The sequence below is a fragment of the Stenella coeruleoalba genome (assembly GCF_951394435.1).
Source record: "Stenella coeruleoalba genome assembly, chromosome: X".
NCBI lineage: Eukaryota > Metazoa > Chordata > Mammalia > Artiodactyla > Delphinidae > Stenella > Stenella coeruleoalba.
The window spans coordinates 107,579,263-107,598,846 of NC_137152.1; the positions used below are offsets into that span (position 1 = coordinate 107,579,263).

The following is a 19,584-nucleotide window of genomic DNA, read 5'->3' on the forward strand; positions in this document are numbered from 1 at the left end:
TACAATAGCCCGGAGATGGAAACAACCTAAGTGCCCATCATCGGATGAATGGATAAAGAAGCTGTGGCACATATATACAATGGAATATTACTCAGCCATAAAAAGAAACGAAATTGAGCTATTTGTAATGAGGTGGATAGACCTAGAGTCTGTCATACAGAGTGAAGTAAGTCAGAAAGAAAAAGACAAATACCGTATGCTAACACATATATATGGAATTTAAGAAAATAAAATGTCATGAAGAACCTAGGGGTAAGGCAGGAATAAAGACGCAGACCTACTGGAGAACGGACTTGAGGTTATGGGGAGGGGGAAGGGTGAGCTGTGACAGGGCGAGAGAGAGTCATGGACATATACACACTAAGAAACGTAGTAAGGTAGATAGCTAGTGGGAAGCAGCCGCATGGCATAGGGATATTGGCTCAGTGCTTTGTGACAGCCTGGAGGGGTGGGATAGGGAGGGTGGGAGGGAGGGAGACACAAGAGGGAAGACATATGGGAACATACGTTTATGTATAACCGATTCACTTTGTTATAAAGCAGAAACTAACACACCGTTGTAAAGCAATTATACCCCAATAAAGATGTTAAAAAAAAAAAAAGTGAGCAAAGAGCTGAAGGTGCAATTTTTAGCCTGATATCTATTCATGCCAAAGAGAGTACTTGCCTGGCTAGAACCAATTGCATTTCATAGCTAGGGAAAATATTGTCATAACAATAATGAAAGCACGTAGCAGAGCATCTGGCTACAGTAAGTATTCGATAAATGTCAGTTGACTCTAAACGTCTATTATAGGACATTTTTACTGGGCCTGAAAATGGGGGTTCAAATTTTATTCCTATATATAAACTCCTGCCTACAGATATTAAGATTGGAGGCGAAGGTGGTAGTAAGCACTGCCACCCAAGAACTCCAAGAGCCAATGTCTGGGCCTGCCAGCATAAGAAGGTGTCAAGGGAAGTCGCAGGCCTCTGACATCTCACGTGGTTAAGTTCTATGCCACTATTCACACCCAGCAAATCAGAAACGGACCCTCAACGACACAAAAGCAATGGTTGTTGATTCTACTTTCTGACTTCTTTTTTTTTTGGCGGTACGCGGGCCTCTCACTGCTGTGGCCTCTCCCGTTGCGGAGCACAGGCTCCGGACGCGCAGGCTCAGCGGCATGGCTCACAGGCCCAGCCGCTCCACGGCATGCGGGATCCTCCCGGACCGGGGCACGAACCCATGTCCCCTGCATCAGCAGGCGGACTCTCAACCACTGTGCCACCAGGGAAGCCCTCTGACTTCTTATTACCTAAGTTCTGTCCTGCTCTAGGAAGCTAAAAATTTGAAGACTCTGAAGTTTGCATGTGTGCTTCACAAGACTCCTTCTACAGGGATTCAAGGAAACCCAGCTTATTTTCACTTAAGAACCAACCAACCAACCAACCTCTCATTTCAAGAGGGGTTTGTCTTGTCTTGTTTGAATTATTACTCAACATGAGGAACAACAGGAACCAGAGCTCCTGTCCTGGAGCTGAGATGACCAGGCTTTTGTTTTTCTTATGTCCAATCGTTGCAGGCTTCCTGAAAGCACTAATGGTGGTGATTCTTAGAACCAAGACGTTTTCCTCACTTATCAGTTAGGAAAAACTCTGCCAACAGCAATAGCAACATCTTAATTTTCTTTTGGCCAATAGGGTCCCACGAAAATGATGAATATGATAAAAGGAATTATCCAAGCAAAAGACTAGCAAATCTAGCGTCTCTTTCTTTCTTTCCATCTTCCTTCTTCATTCTAGAAGACAGTTTGCCCTCACAGTCTCATTGCCTTCTGAGGGAAATTTTCATTCACAATAAACAAAATAAACTCACCTGCCGAAGGTCTTGTGTTCCATGTATACCTTGAAGTTTTAAATGAAATTTGACAGATGTGTTACACAAGGGATCATAATATTTCACAGACTGAGAAAAGCGAGGATGATGTGTAAAATGAATGACAGCTTGGGGTTTAGTTGGATTTAGCACACCTTCTTCCATAGCTTTTTCTTATCACTATTAATTTGCCAAGTATTCACAAAATAGACCCACAGGGCTAAAGTGAAAAAAGTAGCTAAGTGTTCATCAACAGATGAAAGGATAAAGAGGATGTGATATGCACACACACACACACACACACACACACACACACACACACACAAAATGGAATACTAGTTAGCCACAAAAAAAGAATGACACAATGCCATCTGCAGCAACATGGACGGACCTAGAGATTATCATACTGAGTGAGGTAAGTCAGACAGATAAACACAAATATCATATGATATCACTTAAATGTGGAATCTAAAAAAATGATACAAATGAACTTATTTACAAAACAGAAACAGACTCACAGACTTCAAAAACAAACTTATGGTTACCAAAGGGGAAAGATCAGGGAAGGGATAAATTACGAGTTTCGGATTAACATATACACACTACTATATATAAAATAGATAATCAACAAGGACCTACTGTATAGCATGGGAACTGTATTCAATATTTTGTAATAACCTACAGGGGAAGGGAATCTGAAAAAAAAATTTATATATATATATATATATATATATATATATATATATATATATATATATATATATCTCACTTTGCTGTACACCCGAAACTAATACATTGTAAATCAACTATACTTCAATAAAATTTAAAAATAAAAATAAATACATATATTGCAATACGACTCAGCCATAAGAAAGAATGATATTTTGCCATTTGCAACAACATGAATGGACTTGGAGGGCATTATGCTAAGTGAAATGAGTTAGACAAAGACAAATACTGTATAATATCACTTATGTGTGGAATCTAAAAAGTACAACAAACTAGTGAATATAACAAAAAAGAGGCAGACTCACAGATACAGAGAACAAACTAGTGGCTACCACTGGGGAGGTGAGGGGCAATATAAGGGTGAAGGAGTGGGAGGTATTGGGTATAAGAAAGGCTCAAGGATGTACTGTACAACACAAGGAATATAGACAATATTTTGTAATAACTGTAAATGGAGTGTAACCTTTAAAATTGCATAAAAAAATTAAAAATTTAAAAAAGTAGCTGACACCCCAAACCAATGACTAATTTTGTTTGCCCAAAACATACAAACAACCACATGCTTGTTGCAACTGAAAATCCTGAATAACTCACACTTAAACTGCCCACATCTTATTCTACCTACTCTACGCTACTAAAATGTTGTTTATGGTGAAACAGATGCTATAGGCAGAGTTATCCTGTGGCCTAAAAACATACATATTAGTGCTCTCTAAACAGCTTTAACAAACAGAATAAGAAATAGTTAAAACCTGTCGCTCCAAAGATCGGGAAATGTATGCAGATTAATCCATCATTTTTTAGTTTTTATCATCATGAATAGAGTAATGCATGGAACGTTTTTGTCGGTGATGGTATAACACTTTATTATGATGCTTAATTTGTTTTACATCCCATTTAATAAATTGATTGCTAATTACACAACCATTAGATGTGTAAGCCTTTCTCTATTCTTAACAAGTTTTAAATATGGTATATCTGAAGAGGGAGATAAGAACTCATTTACAATTGACAGAATTTAGTTACCAACTGATTACAGCTGAAATTGTATTTTATTTCCAGAGTAGTAAGTTAAGTTTACCATTTAAATGTCTGCGATGAAAAGCCTAATTTCATTTCAAATTCTCCGTGTGGAGAAAGCAGCAGTGCATTAAGGCTCTGAAAGATGTCCACAGTAAAAGACCTTTGGGAATGAAGTCAGCATGTTCAGCCATAAAGGAGATTTCATGGCACTGGCAGAGAACTGGGGATGGGGCTGGGTGGGTAAGGACAATATCCTTATGATCGTACGTACTGGAGAGATGCAACAGTACCCCAGAAGGCAATATTTTCCTCCCCCTCACAATGATCTAATTCAAGGGAATATGCACAAATTGTCCAGATTTCTAAGGTGGTCTCCAGTCTCTTAATGGATTATACTCAGTACCTCATATGAGTAAATCTTTTTTTTCCTACTGCTGGGCCTAATTCTCATCAGTACAAAAAAGTAATTAGAAAGGCTATGTGACTACCATTGTCTTTATTTGTGTAATCATTCCCATCTATTGATCTAGGTATATTTAACAGACTCTCGGCTTATGCCTCCCATCCACAATTTTAAAATTCATTTTAATGTGTGCCTTTTCTCACTGCAGAAGAAAATAGCCACCCACAGGTTTTCTTCCAAACATGGTAAATGTGTACATTTATATTTATTTAAAAATCAGCTTTCTTCTCTCTTGATATGACCATTTTAGATTTGTAAAAATCAAAGCCAATTTTTGAACTCATTAAACTCATATTAATGTGGGCTTTTTTCTACATTTAAACTTTTTAACCATTCTTTTGCTGCTACAAGCACCTCACACCCAGCCATCCCAAGATTTTTAGTTATTGTTGTTGTTTTTCTAAGATGTCTTTTTTTGTCTTCTGTTCCTAGCTAGCATTATTTTCTGTGTCTCATGGTCTATCAATAACACTTGGTAAATACATAATACTTACATAAAGTGTATACCCTCGGGACTACAACATATCATAGACGTTAAATCTTACAGCATTCCTACAGCAATATGTCTCACTTCTCAGTTTGAAAAACAGACACACAACTGTGAAGGAACTTAACCAACATCATTCAGTATGTCAGCACCCAAGACCCCAGTATCCCTTGACCACTTTCCCTTCAAAAAAAAAGAGGAAAAAACATTTCTGACCTGGTTTGAAATAACATCTACTAAAACACTGACTTTTAAACCTTTTCAACAGCAACAAATAGTGAGAAATACATTTTACATCCTAAGTACATATGTGCATAGATCTGAAATAAGTCTCACAAAAAATATCTAAGCCTACTACACGATATAGTCTGATGTTTTCTTGCTGTATATTTTATTCAATTTTGTTTAAAAGTAATGTTAGTCATAACCTACTAAACAGACTTCATTATGCACTAATGACTTATTGCCCACCACTTGAAGACTACGCTGATAGAACAAATAGACTTTTCACACGCCACAAGGTAATGGTATTGGCTTCACTTATAGTAGGGTAAATCTTCATTAATTTTGAGGCCACTAGTACAGACTGTGGTAACTGAATCCGAACCAGCTTGAAATATATTTGGGGATAACCTACAAAGAAAGGGTTTGCTAAACAAAACATGATGTCAAGAAGATGGACGGGGTACTTAAACTCCTAGAACAAGATACTTCTAAGGTTTCTGGATCATTATTTAAATGCAGCTGTGTTGCTAATTACAAATGTGTGTTAATTCAGGTAACAGGACATCTACTCAGAAGAACCTTATTTGTTCTTAATCCAAAACGTTTTGTAAATCAGAATATTGTCTTTAATCTGAGCTCGCAGAATTTTAGTGTATCTTAACATTCAAATGCAAGAATGCTCAAAATAATAAAATCATGTTTTCAAATTTTTTTTTAGTTCATCCAAGTCATTTCTTTGTTTATAAATGTGCTCGAGGCCTCATCTAATAATAACAACAGTAATTGGTATACAGTTCATTTGTAGTGTTTTAAACTTTGGAAAACTTTTATTTTTTGAACTGGTTATAACCAGCAATCTTTGGATTACTGAATATTTTAAAAGCATGTAATGACATTTTCCAGACCCAAAAATGAAACTTAATATTTGGTTTGTGCCGCCTGTGACAGATTTCTCAATCCCATGAAGAAACCCAGGTGTCTGGCCTATTATGATTGCCCGTATTTTAGAGGTTCAGTCCACCCCTGCCATCCCCCCACCAAATCTGATAGATATGAAAGAAAATTTCAAGGTAAAGGACCAAGCCAAGTTCTGAAGTCAGGGTGTCCCACAACCTCCCTTATGTGGAGGTATCTATTAAAGAACTTAGAACAGATGTTTATCCTTTATAAACATTTAACATTTTAGCAAATTGAAGGCTTAGGAAGCTAAGGGAGCAAAGGACAGGCCAGGAAGTCAGTAATTCCTGGATGTGAACCTAATCTCGGTCCTATTCTGTTTTCGCTCTAAATCAATGCCAAATTCTTCACACCTCAGCTGCTTTATAGCAGGCAAGAATTATACTGCGGACAAAACTGTTTCCTGGGAATGTCTTAGGTTAAATGGTTAATATTACAGCCCTCAAAGGTGCTTCCACAAGAGGCAAAGCATTCTTCATACATATTATTTACCTTTTCTTTATATTAGGGAATTGAAACGTAATATCGGTGTCCTGCTAAACTGACCTTGAAAAGAGATCATTCTTTCCATCCCTAAATTCTTGTCCACTTTGGCAATGATCAGTTATTCAACCAATTAGGAAATTCAACCATGTGATCTTAAAGGTTTTTAAGGTAGCTGTAACACCTGTGAGTTGACCATTTTCAGGCAGCTAATACTTGGCAAGTTCAGGGCCCTTATCTTTATTTGTCCCCTCTCCACTGGGTCATCAACCTGAAGGAAATGCCCTCCTCACCCACGTCTTGATTTGGCACCCTGTGGGAAAGTCAGTTGGTCCCTGTCATGAAAAGAAGCTCCGTTCTTCATACCACAAGGCAGCACATCCATATCTGGTTCTGCCGGCGCTGCTTTGGGCTCTTCAAAAGGCAGACTGCGTTTTCACTTTCTCCTAACCACTTCGTGATAAAAGCGCCCTGGTCCCTTAGTGGCATTTAATGAATGGTTGTCTCTCCCTGGATTTGGACTGTTGGCCTTTCCGACCAGTCATTAACTGGCAGGAAATGCCCTTCTCAGCAATCACTATTGTGTAAATAGAGCTATAAACTTTCAAAGGCCCATGCAACCCCAGACCCTAAAGCTGCACGTGTGTGTGTGGTGGTGGGGGGGAATCTTGACTGTAAAAGCACTGCCTTCCAAATTAAACTCAAACCACATGATAGTCCATAAAATATATAAAACATGCAGTCCAGTGACAGATTTACTGTGGCCCTAAAGAATAAAGCCAAAAAAATCTCTATACAGAAAACACTGCTACTTTTGACCCAAGTAGCCCCCAAACAGGAAGTTAAAATCAAATCAGCCAGCTGTGGCCTCACTAAGTTATGAAGGAGACCAGCGCAAACGGCATTTCCTGTCATTGCTTGTCACCATTTCTCACTGCCTCCGTCTGAACTGTTTTCATAGGTGGTTAAAAATACTATGGAAACTTATTTGGGGATAGATGGAAGGGCAATGAGGAGGGCTATTAGATGATCTAAGCTTGCAAGTGAAAAAAGTAACTTTTCCAAAAAATTTTCCTTAGCACAGGCCATACAACCAGTCACTTGAACTTCTGCACTTTTAATGAATACAGGAATAACAGACCACATTAGGAAAAGTAAAAGTGCTCAGAATCAGACATTAGATAGCCTAGATGTTTCCTGTTAATTTTGGGTTTATTTTCAGAACCACAATTTGCATGCATCTGATTAGTAAGAGAAAACTGCAGACTACAATATCCCAGAGAAGAGGAACTAGCTTCGTAAATTTGGTTTCTCTCTCCCTCTGACTCTCTGTCTCTTTCTCTCTCTCACCAGCCCACATCATGACTTGTGCAACTTCAAAGTATGTGCATGTATGAGAGCTCTCTAAGGGAATCACATTTTAGATCCTTTATTATTATCACCACACTCTTCACAACATATGGAGGTATTCTCTTCTTTTTCTAGCACTGTGAAATGCCAAGCCCTGTGTCACATTTCTCCAGCCTGTCAACTTCTCAGTCACAAAAGAGCTTTGGAGGGGAAGTTTCAGTCGGGAAGCACAAGCATTTTGCCCTCGTATTATTGCTACAGTATGTCCGAATGAGTCCCCCAGCAAAACCAGGTTTATCTCTCTGAGAAAGAGGATTAATAAATGGTAGCAGGGCAGCTAGTTGGCCAAAGTTCTGCCAAACTCTAATGTCTTTCTCAAAAAATGCCTTCCCTTGGGGAGCCTGTCAACCTGATTCCAGCCCAGACCCTGGCTTCAGAAAGCCGCAGAGCACTTATTGACACAGCCCGTGTCTGTGGCTGAGGCCACTGCTATAGGCATTCATGAAACAGATCAGATTACACGGCACCTCCTCGACCACGCCCCCCCCCATGTTTTTCTGCATTTGAAGACTTTAGACATAAAATGTGACCCTATAATCTGTACTATTTTTCACTTCATACTTCTGCGTGAGCTAATAAGGTTTTTCTTGGTGCTATCCAATTACTTAGGAAAAATGCTGACATCAACGACTTAGGAGTTTAAATTTTTCTCAAAATCACTTCTGAAAAGAATCCACTTCTCTTCTTTGGAATCCTCATCTATCACAGATTCCAAGAATTTGGGGAAACATCAACGTGTTCTTTAACAAAATAGCACCCACAATTGGGCCAGTTATTGAATGCCTGCTTTTCAGAGGACAAACGCAAACTCCAGTTGGGTGCTGAGGTGAAATGTGATCTCTGCCACTGTGCCATGCCTCTGGTTGAGCGCGTTTCTCTATACGTTTTAAATAGAACTCAGAAAAACCACTATATAGTACATGAATCCAATCATAATAAAGCAGCCACCTTAACATTAGGTGACAATCTCATTTTCTAAGTTTGTAAAGCAAACAGCTGGGGAATTATACTATGGGATGTATGCCCAAGCTAATATTGTACACGGTGCTTTTGTTCTGCTTTGTTTTGTTTTCCCGCGTGAAGGTTGAAGACTAAAAACAAAAGGTGAAATGCAAGCTCTCTGGTTCTTTCACTCTCATTTTTTGCTAACAGGCCACCCCCCCCAAATAAAAACCCACCCCCTTGTTTGGTTTCTTCATGCCGCTATATAAGGAGAGGCTACAAAAGCTGTACCTAAAGACTGATGGTCCTCCGGGCACAAAAGATGATTGTGGTGGATCTGAAATGGCAGCTCTTGTCTCTTCCACTGTGTGGACTTTGCTTTCTGGACACAGTAAAAAGAGGCGCTATTCATACCTGTATCTTGGTAAATAAAAACCTATGCAAATTCACCCTCTAAATGGGCAATCAGTGTTTGACTGAAAATGAGACAGCTCTCAGTGTTCTTTTTGGGTTTTGTCTCTCTTCATCACTTTCTAAACTATACATGACACGAGGCATCTGAGTCACGGTATTTCTGATTTTGTTCCTTTTTTTATCTGGTGAAATGATTTGAAGGACTGTTGCTACATAACTTCTTGTTGCAGACTGATTTCTCTGGGATGTGCTGGAGATCTACTAAATGCAACTACAGGTGACAGAAAAAGAGCAACTGGTTTTCAGGCTACTCCTCGAGGTCTCAGCCCAAAGGTTGCCATTTCTTGCTTTTCCCTGGACTTGTGACAGAGCTGTTATCAACGCCTCCAGCAGGATATTCTGCTTGTTGTTGGGTTAATTTTTTTTTGTCAATCAAAAATAGATAACGCTACCTGAAATCACAGGAAGGCTGTTCATAAAATAAAAGAACAAGTTAGAAAGACTATTCTCCCATTTACTTAACCAAGTTTTACTGACAGCCTAGTATGTGCCAGGCACTGGTGATATGAGGTAAGGAGACCCAGGAACTTGCCTAATAAGGAGTTACTCATACATTCAAGGAAACCTGAATAAGCCTTAGAAACCATTTTCAGATTTCCACACCAGTTGCGGGCAATGCCAAGAAGCTCGAGATTCAAAGAATAACTGTTGGGGACAATTTTAAGCTAATTTGAGTGATCCACACTGGAAAACAAGATCCGCCAAACTGTCAGTCCCTAGGATGCCCCCATGGCCTAAGGAGATCACAGAGCCTGCTGGAAGTCTAATACCAACCTCCTGCAATTCTGCCCAGACTGCCTTTCTCAACTGGAGGCCCTTCACTTCTGGGCCCCTCAAGTTCACCCACTGTGTGGGCATAAAATGAACTCCTGCCTAACGTCAGAAACAAAGCACTCCTTCTACTCATAAGCCAACTTAATGCTGATGGAGGAAGGACTTAAGAGTGGACATAATATTTTAACAAGCGTGCCTAATTGATTCCTAAATCTCTCATTGGTCTCCTTTTTACCCCTTAACACTTTGTTCTCATGGCTATTATAAAGAGTTCTGGGGTTACTATGCTTGAGTTTCTTGAAAAGGATCATATACATATAGAGGGAGAAAAAAGTATATATATATATATACGTGTGTGACATACGTATGTGAATATACACAACATACATGTTATATACAATGTACATGTTATATACATTCATATGTATATTCACTTACATATACACACACAAACACACACACGTGCTTAAAGCAAGCTTCCTTTCATTTCTGTTTCCTCTTGAGTTGTGATCAACGTATCCTTTCTCTGAAAGTTAACTGACTGGAGTTGAACATACAGAGCCTCAGAGAGAATCATGTAATACAAGCATTTATTATGAATGCTTTTTAAAAAAGAAGCATTTTTTCTTTCATTCTTAGAGTTGGAGGATTGCTGTAAAAATAGGTATTTTTCCCACAATCTTCCAGGAATAAATCAATGCCCGGCTGTATAAATTGTCGTAAAATGAAGACTAGTTTGCACATGTGTGCACATGTGTGTGCTTTCATGTGTCCAGACAACTTGGGAGTACCTTTATTTCTCAAATAAAAATAAGGTCCCTCTTCCCAGATTGCATTATTTCTCCATCACTCTTTTAAAAACACTGTCACTCTATTTAAAACCAAGTAGAAGTAAATGATGGTTTTATATTGTCTTTACTAGAATGATCTGGAAAAAAAACTTTTCTGACCCCTTTTAGGTCACATGGATGTCATTAACACCCGGTAATGTAACTGATAACTTATTTATTCTAATTCTCGAAGGTGCCTTTCCAACATTGTCATTTGGCTGTCTTGAGGCAATATATAACCGTTGAGGAAGAGCAGAATGCCACAGACCATCTGGATTCCTTAAGATCTAAAAGCCTACATTAATACAGATTTAATTGCTTTCTTTTGGATCATAATTTGTATTTGTTTGTTTTGGGTTGGTTGGCAATTAAACTACTTGCTCCCAAACAGTTTATTCTCTTAGAGGAAAAATGCCCACTTCATTTTATCTGAGGCACGGGTTTCTTTCTATTTTTTGGATCGAGAAGTGCGTCACACGTAGGGAGAGGCAAATTCCCCCAAAGAAACAAAACTTATTTCTACTTTCTTGACATCACATACATTTATAATGGGAAAAAAATCCATCTGTTCACCCTACTAGACATTGTTATAAGAAAACTCAACTGTATGGAAGCACCTTAACGAAGTCAAGGTGAGTGTAGCCTGACTGCTCTTTCAGACACTTGATAGTTTTAACATGGCAGTGACCATTATCTAACTTTAATTACAGGATCAAATTACTTGTCAAACATGGACTGTAACTTATTCTTGTCTGCTAGGCCCCAATCCCTGTTTGTAATCCTATCAGACAACGTGATTTATTTCGAAACAGAACAATTCTGCCACCTTCCTGAATTGACTGCGCTGTTAAGCAGGATAAGTGTACATTTTTCGGAAGGAAAATCTTCATCACGTTAGGGCTTCTCACTCTCTTCTTTCCTTCCCTTCCGTCTCGCATATAAAGACAGTCGGGTGGAGAACAAAATTGTACTTCCGACTACACTGTCAGCATCTGAACAGCAGCCCACATATGGCCACTGTTCCAGCACGTGCAGTACTGTACAGCCTCCAAAGACAAAACCTTTCTTCCCCCGGCTGCTGTGATTACTTTTTCATATGGTAGAGCTGGGCAGATAATAATACACCTACTGGTCAGAAGGATGAATTACACAAGTGCCTAGCACTGCGGTGAGAAGCAAGAGAACCCATTTGAGGCAAATAAAATGCAAGCAATTAGGGGGAATGCTGTTCTAAATTACTTCAAATTTTGAGGTTCTTGCCAGCTCACAAAAAACAGAAAATCTTCTGTTTAAATTAAAAGCTGAGCACGAAATCTGCTCCTCTGTGAGTTTACCGACTACTCATTTTTCTTTTTAACTCCACATTTATTAAGCACCTAATTTGTGCAAAGCATTGCTTAGGTAAAAGGTAGGTTCAGGAGATTACCAAAGAGAATTCAGATACCAGCTCAGAATCATAGGTTTTATCCCCCTTAAAAAGCAGCTGTTGTGAAATGCCTTCAGTGGACAGTTGAGGGAAAAAAAGGGACTTTATAATAGTCCTGGGAATCATTATGAGGGCTTAAAGCAGCGAAGGAAATTAGAGAAATGAAGTAGCTCTTAGAAATAGAGCGAAACATTCAGTCACCACCCCTAGCCCAGCACTATATCAATTCTCTCTCAAAATATTTTTTTTTCTGACAAACTCCTTCACCTGTTTTCACACAAGGTCTCCAATCTCATCACTATATGAAGCCGCAGAATGTATAACTGGCAAAATGTCTTCCTAATGTCTCTGACACTAGCTCAGCTTGTCTGTTCTGGGCCCAAGGTTTAGCACCCACCCCAGCACCCCCTTTTTAAGGATGCATTTGGTCCAAAGTCATTCAGCAACGAGGCAGCACATGAGGAAGCAAAGCTTCATGAGCTGAAATCTAAGGATGTAATCACTAAAAACGTGGGAAGCTGCTTTTGGTCACCCCTGCTCTCTTGCAAAAATGCAAGTATCTATTTCTCTACCTGCAGGAGGAACTCTCCTTTCAGATGTGAAGCAATGAACTGCCCCAAACACTTCTCCCAACAATAATCTGGAAAACGGATTACATAGTAACTCCACTGGAAACAGTTAAGTTCTTTTTAGGCACACTACAGCATCTGGGCAGGAAAACTGCACCATTTCTAATAAGTGCAAAACAATCTCTTTTCCCCCCCGTCACTCCCCAGAAGCTTGCTTAATTTAATAACAGGAGAATCTGCCAGCCAAGTAGCTTCTACTGCTTTGGGAGAAGTCGAAAGTGGACAGAGGTAGAATAGTATCAGCTGGGCTGTGGGCAGAAGCCCTTTTAGGCTATGTTTAGGGAAGTTTCAATAAATATGAAAGCATCCCCCCAAAGTATTACATATTGAGAAACATTTTTAAAACAACTTTTAAAAGTATTTAAACATTAAGGGGCTTCCCTGGTGGTGCAGTGGTTAAGAATCCGTCTGCCAATGCAGGGGACACAGGTTCGAGCCCTGGTGCGGGAAGATCCCACTTGCCACAGAGCAACTAAGCCCATGCGCCACAACTACTGAGCCTGCGCTCCAGAGCCTGCGAGGCACAACTACTGAAGCCCGCACGCCTAGAGCGCGAGCTCCGCAACAAGAGAAGCCACTGCAATGAGAAGCCCACGCACCGCAACGAAGAGTAGCCCCCGCTCGCTGCAACTAGAGAAAGCCCGTGCCCAGCAACAAAGACTCAACTCAGCCAAAAATAAATAAATAAATTTATTTAAAAAAACCATTAAGGACTAGATTTTCATAGGCAAAATGGAAAATGTGAATGTAACTAGAAAAATCTGAGGTCTCTGTTAAGCTTCATTGACAATATGCCTTTCATCAAAGGGAAAAAAACCTCAGGTCAATTGTATTAAACACCGATGTCTAGTCTTTTGTACAGCTATTTCAACAGTCTACTTTCCAACCATTATATCAGTAACCACCCAAAGACATTAAACCAGGGAGTCAACAGAGCGAAAAATTATCAACCATTTCAAAATTAAATCTTGCAATAGTTTTGTTTTAATTGATGGTTTCCCATGAACTCAATACATGTGTAGCGTTAGGCTGTGGGGATCCATGCCCAATTCATAAACACTAGCATTTAAGGAACATCTAAGAAAAAAGAACTTTTGGAAAACACACTACCTTAATTACAGCAACAATAAATTCACCCTCACTGTTGTATCAATCTATACCAATCAATAGTCAGAAAACACACAGTAGGTCTACTAATGATAAAACTACACAATTGAATCACCTGAATGTTAACTTGGGTTGCTCGTCTTGATTTAATTTCATTTTCTGACCATAAGAGTTATTTGTGTGAACGCTAAAAATTAAAGTTACCGTTTCAATAGTCTCCTAAAATCTACCTTCAGGCCCTTCAGATGCCGGTAGTAAAAGCAAGCTGCCCAAATGTGTTGATCCAGAGCGGCAAGAGACACGGCTCAGCATGAAAGCTGGGGCACTGCCCACGATATCGCATGGCCACGGGGAAATGAGTGGCTAGAAGCATTTGCTGATAATATGCCATGCAAGTTCCTTTAAATTACAAAATGTATATTATATATAGGTTATATATGCAATATATATAAAGGAAGAAGAAGTAAAAAGAAAGGGAAAAAAGAAAGAAGGAAGCAGAACAATAAGACAGATCAAAGCCCTAAAATTGCAAAAAGTTGCAGGATTACTTTTCCTTCTCTTTGCCATTTTGAAAAGTAAAGTTTAAAAGGCATTCGATTTCGTCGGCGTCCTAGGAAGGCAGCCACGCTCAACAACCCCAACTCCTCGCCATCCTTACCTTCGGCTGCTACTGCGAACCCAGAGCCTAAGGGGTCCCGCTCTCAGCGGCAGCGGCGGGGGCAGCGGCAGCGACAGCAGCACATGCCATCTGTTAGCGGCAGAAGCAAAAGCAGCGCTGCGCGAGGTGGCCCCGGTGCCGGGAGAGCCTCTAGCAGGGGTGGATACTCAATGCCGCCATTTTAAAGCGAGGCTCCTGAAATCATTAGATATAAGCAAATTAAAGCCCGCCCCACCTACAGAACTTCAGGGCTGGGACGGGCAACCCGGCTCCGAGTCGGCCGCGGTGGGGTATAAAATGTCAAGCGAGAGACACGCACACGGGGACTCCAGGACGGAGGCGACAATCCCTCCGATCCCCTCTTCCCCCCACGCCCCGTGCTTTGGCGAGCCTCCTTTCGGGCCCAGAGGCCAGAAGATTTTCTTTTACTCGACTACTTCGGGGCCCTTCCCCGGGGCCGGCCGGCGGGCCGGGGAACAGCGGGGAACCCGGGCCGGCCCTCCCCGCGCCTCCCTAGCGCTTGGTTTAGTCCACTTGGAGCACACCTAGAGCTCCCCGGCTCCCCAGCGGCAGGCGGGCGTGGGGCTCCGGGCCGGGCTAGCGGCTGCCATGGCAACCCCGGTCCAAACCCCGCCCGGCCGCAGCCAAAGGCGTGCCCTCCGCCCGCCGGCCCCCGGCAGCGCCCGCTGACCCGGCGGCCCAGGCCCCTGCGGCGGGCAGGCCCTCGCCGCGTCCAGCGCCCGGCACACGCGCGGCGCGCCGAGGGCATGGCGCCGGCGAGGGGGCTTCGGGCGCCCGAACGGCAACTCCCGCCAAACTCCGCCGGGCAGTGGAGCGGCGCGCGGGCGCTCCCGGGCTGGGAGGCGGCACGCTGCCGCCCTCGGCCGCCCGGCCCCGCCCCGCCCGGCCAGGTAGCGTGGCACACCATGCACCGGCCCCGCCGCCGCCGCCGCCGCCGCCGCCGCCGCCGCCGACCTCACCTGGTCCGGCGCGCGCCGCTCCCAGCCCCGGACGCGTGGGAATGGGGCTGCGTGCTGCCCCCGCTCCCGCGCCCAGCCCGGGACTCTCTGTCCTCCGCCTACTTCTCGCTGCTCCCGGAGAGCGCCAAAAAGTCGCGCGCCGGATCCCGCTCTGAGTGCGGGCACTTTCTTCCTGTAGGGCGCTGTTCCGTCGCCAAATATATTCTTTGTGTGGTTCGTTCATTCGTGCTCGGTTCTCCCGGAGCGAAGCGCGGGCTTTATTCTCAGGGGGTGTGGCGCCTTTTCCCCCCAACCCGCCGGCCCAGCCCCCGCTGCAAAGGCTTTTTATTTCATTGTTAAGGGAAGGGGAGGGGGGACAAATCATAAGGCTCAGGTTTTACAAAAGCGAGAACAAACAGAGCTTGCACACAGCCCCGGAGGGGGCGGGGGAGGGAGGCAGCAAAGTTTCTAGAGCTGCAGGAACAGAAGTGCCAATGAGAAATGCAGTGTGGTTCAAAGCTGTACTTTTATAGTCACTTTGGATACAGGTAAGGTGAAATAGGTAATTCCAAAAATGACCTTAGTGAATAAATATGTCGGCCCACTGAAGGCAAAAAAAATATATTTATATACACACCAATACTCAACACCTGCCTTCCTGGGTCCTGTCCCTTCTATAAATCCTTTATTTCCCTTTAAGACGCTAACCTCAGAAAGGGAATCATTGATCTGTGCGAATAGTTCCCCCTCTTTAACGGAGTTTGAAGGGTAGGAGGAGCCCTAAGGTAGGGTACCAGATACTTTTGAATGACATGTACAAAGCAAATGCAATTATATATTTTGACTTAAAATAATGTACATCTGGATAGCTAAATTACAAGTTCTGATTTAATGCAAGTGTAATAGGAACACCAGCTGTCCCTTAATTGGAGCCCCACAATAATAAACGCATGCTTTTATTTAATCTTAGGAGGACAGTTGTAGCTGAAAACACACACATATGCAGGATCCTCAGTGACAAGCTCATAGCAATTCATGGGCTGCTTTCCTGCAATGAACTGCTTTACCCCAGTACAGAGTTCTACATGCTCTGCAGAAAGTGCAAAAACATTACAGGAGATATTTAAGCAGCAGTGAGATAGAAGAGTGGAGTGAATTCTCAGGCTCATTACGTTTTAAAAAATTCTGCCCGACTGATCCAAATAGAATTCTCCAGCTGATATTAGGCAAGAAATCAATCACTGTTAAATGTGGGATAATAGGAGCAGTTTGTGCTCTTTAAATAATTGAGAAAAACCCTTTGTGGCATCTGACAAACACTGTGAAAGTTATCAGGACAACGTGCAGGGGCGGTGTCTGATAGGTTTGTAATAGTGGGTAGAATCGTAGCATAAGTCAAACAGAAGGCAGGAGTTTCTAGTCATTTGAAAAAAAAGGAAAAAAGACACTTTCATTCCTAACCACCTTTCCCCACCTCCCTTCCAACTTGCCAAATGACCTGCCCTACTCTAAAAGTCAAAGTTGGCTGACATATAGGAAATGGCTTTTGCAGTCCAGGAACTGCCATAGCTAAAAGTAGGAGGTGTTGGCTACCACAGTAGGCTGGAGAGAAGGGCAAGGCTGAATTATATAACTTTATACCCAATGATCTAACAAATGAGGAACTGTTATCACAGCGAGTCAACAAAGGAGTCTTTATGCTAAACATAACTTGGGTCAACACTGGTTCCCTTACCTCTGCCCACCGTGGCAAACCACATCTCCTGTGGGACACTCTGGCTTTCCCTAATCCCACACAAGCTGGCTTGATTTTGTTGTTATTGCATGGCTGAAATAATTGTTTTATCATAAATTTCAAGTCACAAGTAGGTCAGTTTGCTGGTTCTCAGCATAGCACAGCTTCAACACTGTCTCTTGCTGGAAATTTCTGACCAGTGAAAGTTGCAAATGAGACTTTATTATTCTCTCTTTTCCACACTGAAGGGGAGAACAACCTTATAAACAAATTTGAGCCTGGTAAACTGTCCCCCTTGTATCCAGGGTGGTGTGACAAATGAAGCTAGGCAAATTTCCATGCCACCAGGTCATTAGGGAGTGTTTTCAAAGGCAGTAGGAAATTGCTGTCCCCTCCCCTCAGCATTTTAAAAGGGCCCATTTGCTCTCTGGGGTAGACTCACCTTGGAATTACTTTCCACTTTAGTGGAGTGGGTAGAGCTAGACAACGTTTTCTTTTCTTCTCTTTTCCTTCGGCGTGATTGGGGTCACGACCCAGGAAAAATCAAGTTGTGTACTCACTGACCCACTAGATGAGTTCTGAAAACAATGTTTGTACATTATAGTCTCTGAATAACTTACACTTCTCTCGTTGCATTTTGGGATAGCCTCAGAACCACTGCTCCTAATGGATCTTCAAAGGTCAGTGCTTCACATTACTTGGATTTAAATTTTCACTCCTGTCCCTCTCCCTGCAGCCAGTCAAATACAGCAGGTAAGCAAACATTTAAATACACTTAGGGAATGTACTCTCGTTATGTCTTAACACACATACAGATGTAAAGCTAAGACTGTAGGTAAGGATGCAGCAGCCTCTCAAGTGGCCTGTTCTTCCAATAAATCTAATTAACTTGGATGGATACAGGAAAGAATTCTAAAAGTTATGTAATGGTTTAGTAACAAAAGGATTATTGTAATCCATCATCAAACAAATGTTGCTGTGTTTTTAAAGATGATGAAAAGTAAAACGCTCTCGGATATCAGTGCCCCATGGTTTTGAGGGACTTTTGAACTCTCAACTTATTCTACCAGAATTATGTTTTTACTCCTCTGCGAAGGCACATAACTCATTTATTATTCTTTTTCAAAGATGGTCAACTGATGCTACAGTATTGGACATGCGGGCAGGGTCGTGCTATGCACAAAAATGTGAAGCACCTCCTTTCTCTTTTGAACCTGTGGAATTATTGTCACCACCTAATGTCATTAGCAAATAGTCCTGTTTGCTGCTGCTGTTCTAGCAATGGCTCCGCAGCCTGCAGCCCCACGACATCATTTGTGGCCATTCCATACAGAAGCCTCTGGCTATTTTAGGGTGGTTGAAGGGCTATAGACACTGATTATTCATCCATTTCTGACAAGCCTTTTCCATTTTCCATTCAGAGCTGGGAATTGGGGGGTTGGGGTTCACACAAAGGTTCTGATTAGATAAACAGGAAAAAAAGACAGCAGACTCATTTTTAAAAAGGTTTAGACAGTCAAATAAATGTCAGCTTCCAAGGTAACCCCTTTGTAAAATGATGCAGACTGTATTTCTTACAGAAGGAGTGATGAGGCCATCCAATAACTAGTTGCATCTTGAAATCATTGCAAACATAGATAATGACTAGATCAACATTCTCAGGTTGCAGAGAAAATTTCTGAAATTCATATTTTTCTTTCACTTGGACAAAACTGTCAGAATTATCTGAATACGTTCTAATAAACGCAGAAGAAAACAGGAGAAATATTAAAGACTCACACGCTCCAAAACACACCCAGGCCAGATGGATTTATAAGGTGATTTTCTTCCCCAAGCCTTTGAAGGATATGTTATACAAATGATCCTTGAGTACTGAAACGTATGGTATATTTCTTAAAATTCTCTTCAGAGGGAAATGTGGTAAGAATGATACAGATAAAAACGATACAAAAACGTAAGAATAGATTCAAAAGATAAGAATGATATAAAAAAGAAAAACACGGCTTATTATCACTTAAGCATATGACCTTTACAATAGCAGCATTTACTATGGAACTACTCCATGCCAACCACTGTACTAAGCATTTTTCACAAGTTAGCTCATTTGATCCTCACAATAATCTCTATAAGGTAAATATCATTATGTCCCCATGTTAAGAACAGGAAAGTGAGGCTCATCCAAAGTAACGAATTAGCAAAGCTATTAAGTGGCAGAACCAGGATTCAAAGTTAGTTGTCTCTGCCACTTATGCAGAGACATGGGGTGATTATGGGGTCCAGCTGGATTTGAACTCAGACACTTGCTATACCATACTGCCTCTCACTGATATGGGCATTTTAATCAAAATGATGCCAATAAAATATAGAAACTTACTAAAATCATTTTAAGCCTTGATCAAATATTGTTTATCCCAG

General features: G+C 41.6%; 1 protein-coding gene across 5 annotated transcripts in view; it reads right to left on the bottom strand.

The window, feature by feature from the left end:
- MBNL3 (muscleblind like splicing regulator 3) overlaps positions 1 to 15,708 on the bottom strand; it is a 126,943-nt gene extending 111,235 nt beyond the window's left edge. The window contains exons 1-2 of one of the 5 annotated variants that reach the window (XM_079911766.1): positions 15,456 to 15,703; positions 14,476 to 14,670 (exon numbers count right to left, since the gene is read on the bottom strand). The gene's annotated coding sequence lies outside the window, so the exon portion shown is untranslated. Of the gene's footprint in view, positions 1 to 14,475; positions 14,671 to 15,455 lie in introns of all 5 variants that reach the window. The other 4 variants (XM_079911765.1, XM_079911767.1, XM_079911763.1 and 1 more) reach the window with 4 other exon arrangements.
- Positions 15,709 to 19,584: the final 3,876 nt, after the last annotated feature.